At 40.2% G+C, this 4,794-nt stretch overlaps 1 pseudogene; it reads right to left on the bottom strand.

The window, feature by feature from the left end:
* Positions 1 to 2,958: 2,958 nt before the first annotated feature.
* Positions 2,959 to 4,437, bottom strand: LOC130589395 (G-type lectin S-receptor-like serine/threonine-protein kinase At1g11330; annotated as a pseudogene).
* Between the last annotated feature and the right edge of the window lie 357 nt (positions 4,438 to 4,794).

The raw sequence follows: 4,794 nt of genomic DNA, 5'->3' as shown, positions 1-4,794 counted from the left end.
CAAGCTCATCTCCCTATTCATTTTTGGGGTGAGAGCATTTTAGTTGCTGGTCACTTAATCAAACGTCATCCCTCTTCTCTCCTCCACAACAAATCTCCCTTTGACATTCTCTTTGGTTTTACTCCTAACTATGATGCTATTCGTACTTTTGGTTGTCTTTGTTTTGCTCACAATCATAAGACTAAAGGGGACAAATTTGCTAGTCGTAGTATGAAGTGTGTGTTTGTTGGTTATCCTTTTGGCAAGAAAGGTTGGAGGTTGTTTGATCTTTATACAAAGGAATTTTTTATTTCCCGTAATGTCAATTTTTTGAGGAAATGTATCACTCTTTATCTCCTAATGATGTGAATATTGATCCTACTAGTTTGGTGCCTAGTGAACTCACGGTTCATCCTGATTTTGATGATGATATTATGCCTGCTTATGCTTCCTTATCTTCCCCCACAAATTCGTTCACTTCTACCCCCCCACAACTGCCTCCTACTCTCGTGCCCTCTAAGCCCACGAATCTGTCTTCCTCTCCTCCTTCTGATCTCCTCTCTCCTCCTCTTTCTCAGCCCACAAATGATGTCCTCTCTCAGCCCACGAAAATCGTGCCCTCTCAGCCCACTAAAATCGTGCCCTCTCAGCCCACTATTATCTCACTTGTCCTCTTCGCTACATCCCCTCCTCTCCCCTCTTATCCAGTTTCTCGGCCCAACACACAAATACCCCAGCCTAGCCCAATCTTGTTACCCAGCGCCTCTACTAGCGCCCCCCTCTTCTCCAGTTTCTCGGCCCAACACACAAATAACCCAGCGTGGCCCAAACTTGTTACCCACCGCCTCTACTGATGCGCGCCCCTCTTCTTTGGATCATAGCCCATTATCTTTATGCCATCTTTCTCCCAGCAAACCATCTAACCCACCCTCGCCTACTAGCGCTCCATTGGTTGCACCCTCATCTCCTCCTATTTTGGGTCGTGGTCTGTGGACCAAAATTCCTTCGGTATTTTGAAGGATTATGTTACTCATGCGGTCATTTCAGATAGTCCATCTTCCTCTACGCCTGCTCCGTCTTCTTCCTCAGGTACTCCTTACCCTATAGCTCATTATATAAAATTTTTGCAAATTATTTGAAGTTTGTTGCAGCTATTATTTCTACTTCTGAACCGAGGTCCTTTAAGGACGTTATGCGGAGTGAGGGGTGGAAACAATCTACGCAAGCTAAAACTCAGGTGTTAGAGGATAATGGTACTTGGATATTGGAGGAATTTGCTCCTAGGAAACGTGCATTGGGCAGTCAGTGGGTCTATCGAACCAAATACTTGTCTAATGGTGAAGTTGAACGCCTAAAATCTCGATTGGTCGTCTTGGGGAATCATCAGGAAGTCGGTAGAGACTTTTGCTCCTGTTGCTAAAATGATTAATGTGCGCACCTTTCTTGTTATAGCTGGCTTCAAAAATTGGGAGGTTCATCAGATGGATGTTCATAATGCTTTTCTTCATGGTGATTTGGATGAAGAGGTTTATATGAAACTCCCTCCAGGTTTTGCTTGTTCTAATCCTAATCTTGTATGTCGTCTCTGCAAGTCCTTATCTGGCTTGAAGCAAGCTCCCCGTTATTAGTTTGCCAAATTGGTCACTTCCTTGAAGGCTTATGGTTTCCTTTAACCATATTTTGAGTATTCTCTCTTCACTTACACTCATCACTCTGTTAAGATTAATGTTTTGTGTATGTCGGTGACATTATTATTTCTAGTAATGATTCCGCTGCGCTCTCTACTTTCAAAGCTTATTTGAGTGATTGTTTTAAGATGAAGGATTTGGGTGTGTTGAAGTATTTTCTTGGCATTGAGGTGGCTCAGAGTGCTTATGGTATTTTTCTTTGTTAAAGGAAATACACTCTTGATATTATTTCCGAGGTCGACTTGTTGGGTTCTACGCCATCTGGTTTTCCTATTGAGCTGAATCACCATCTTGCTCTCGCTTCTGGTCTGTTGCTTAATGACTCTGCTGCTTATCGACGTCTGATCTATTTGGCTGCTACTCGGCCCGATCTGGCTTATTCGGTTCATGTTCTCTCTCAGTTCATGCAAGAGCCTCACCAGGAACATTGGGATGCTACTTTGCGTGTTGTTCGGTATTTGAAGGGTACTCCTGGGTAGGATATTCTTTTGCGTTCTGATTGTGATATCTCGCTTCAGGGCTGGTGTGACTCCGATTGGGCAGCTTGCCCCCTCACTTGTTGTTCCTTATCTGGTTAATTGGCTTGTCTTTCTAGGGCATTCTCCTATCTCTTGGAAAACCAAGAAGCTTCCTACAGTTTCGCGCTCTTCTACTGAGGCGGAATATCGGTCCATGGCTTCACTTACTTGCGAGTTAAAATGGTTGAAGCCCTTATTGTTAAGCTTGGGTGTCTATCATCCCAAAGCTATTCCTCTCTTTTGTGATAGCCATTCCGCCCTTCATATATATTGCCAAAAATCCTGTTTTTCATGAACGTACAAAGCACATTGAAGTTGACTGCCACTTTGTTTGCGATGCCATTCGGGATGGTCTTATTGATCCTCCTACGTTCATACAAAAACTCAGCTTGTCGATATTTTCACCAAAGCTCTTGGAAAGTCCTAGTTTGATCTGCTATTGTCCAAGTTAGGCATTTTGGATCCTTCACATGCCCAACTTGAAGGGGGGGGGGGTGTGTTAGGCAAGATTGTATAGGATATGTTTCCTTATGTATAGGGTTCTTTGTTAATATGGTTTCCTACTTTGATGTACTATATATATATATATGTTTGATATCAATAGAATAAGCAAGCAATTAAACCCTAAACATTTCTTTACAGGTATCCTGTATAGTGCTTAGCTGCTTGCTTGCGTATTACAATAAGAAATATTCATGCTATACTACTCCCACATGGCCACATCGTCGCAACATACATAACTACAAAATACACAAAGCTCTTCAAAGCATGCACTATCGACCGCTTACAGCAGTCAAAGAAAGATGGTTGATTGTGCACTGTTGTTGGCCATTTTGCGGAAACCCATCAACAGAATTAGCTTGTCTTAGCGTAAAGCCTGGTTGTTTTGGATATGGAAGATCAGTTATATCATTGCCATCAAGCAAGGAAATCAATGTCGAAATGCTTGGCCTATAAATAACCCCAAATATATGCACTTCAAAATCTCATCTTTGGAGGATGAATAAGAAATAGTTGGATCAATCAAAGAAACCATATCGTCCTCGTTCCACAATGTCCACGCCTAGCATCATGGGATAAATAAGAAGTGTTAGATATATGGTAATTGGTATAAGTCTCTTTCACACAAATAGAGTAAGGGAAAGTAAATTCCTTATATAGAAATCGATTGACTTAATACTATAGCATACATAAGTTAAGAGGCCTAAAGACTCGGATTCCAAAAAGCTAATGTTTTTTCTTCCACTGATGATCTCTAATAGTAGCACTCCAAGACTATATACATCAGACTTTTCAGAAAATCGACCTTCCATGGCATACTCAGGAGACATGTAACCACTGTAGAGAGAGAAAACGTTAGAAATCCACTTTTCAATTAGTTTAAGTGTATAATGAAGTTAATTCGTCAGGATGCTTACTAGGTGCCAACTACTCTCAAGGTGTTGGCTTGATCTTGTTTGGTCCCAAATATTCTTGCCATTCCAAAGTTTGATATTTTTGGGTTAAGCTCGTCATCAAGCAAGATGTTACTTGCTTTCAGATCTCTGTGAATAATTTTCAATCTAGAATCTCTATGAAGATAAAGGAGGCCTCGACATATCCCATGGATGATATTGAAGCGTTTTGTCCAGTCCAACTGTTTTCGATGATTAAAATCTGCATCGCAATATGCATGGAATATATAACGATAATAATTCAACACATGTGATATATCTGATTTATTATGGCATTTCTAAATAAGAGAAGTTAGTCACCTGAAAAGAAACGAATGAATTATAAAATATTCACACAAAAAAGAAGCATGAATTTAGAAATGTACCAAAAATAAGTGCATCTAAGCTCTTATTTGGCATGTATTCATAGACTAGTAGTTTCTCTTTTCGTTCTACACTGCAACCCAACAATTTAACAAGATTTTTGTGTTGTAGTTTCGAAATTACAAGCACTTCGTTCATAAGCTCCTGTTGGCCTTGTTCGGATGCTCATGAGAGTCTTTTCACGGCTATCTCTTGCCCATCTTCTAGTTTTCCCTGAGAAGAAACAATTGTTATTCACCTTCACATATATATCTCCTTAAATCTCTCCAGCATATAAATAACATATCTTTACCATATACACTTGACCAAAACCACCTTGACCAAAAAGTTGCTGGTTGCAATCTCCAATTCTTTAAAGTCAAACAGCACTAAATCTTTTAAATCAGCTTCATCCACTCCAGCATCTGCAAATCTTGCTTCCCTGCTGGTTGACATCGTTTTACGTGCTGCGAGAATACCTACACGTCAAGTTAGCAGTGTAGCATTAAGCAGACTAAGCAAATGACCAGAGCAAAGAGATGAATTGTCACCGTATCGTCGACAAATCCACCTCCATAGATAGTACGCCGAAACTAAGGTGGCTGTGCCTGTAATTGCTATGAGTGCAATAGCTATTTTTTTGTTATTGCTGGTTTCACTTGCCAAACCTGCCAAGTTTATATACTACTGTTAATCTTGATTTATTGTCACCAATCAAGAAATTCATGTTATTCCTTTTATCAAACATTACCTTGTATTTGGGCTGTAGGAATATATAAGTACTATAAAGCGGAATTTCATGAATCAAATTCA

Source organism: Beta vulgaris, chromosome 8 (genome assembly GCF_026745355.1).
Source record: "Beta vulgaris subsp. vulgaris cultivar EL10 chromosome 8, EL10.2, whole genome shotgun sequence".
NCBI lineage: Eukaryota > Viridiplantae > Streptophyta > Magnoliopsida > Caryophyllales > Amaranthaceae > Beta > Beta vulgaris.
The sequence above is the reverse complement of the archived record's forward strand: the minus strand, read 5'-3'. Positions and strand labels throughout refer to the sequence as shown.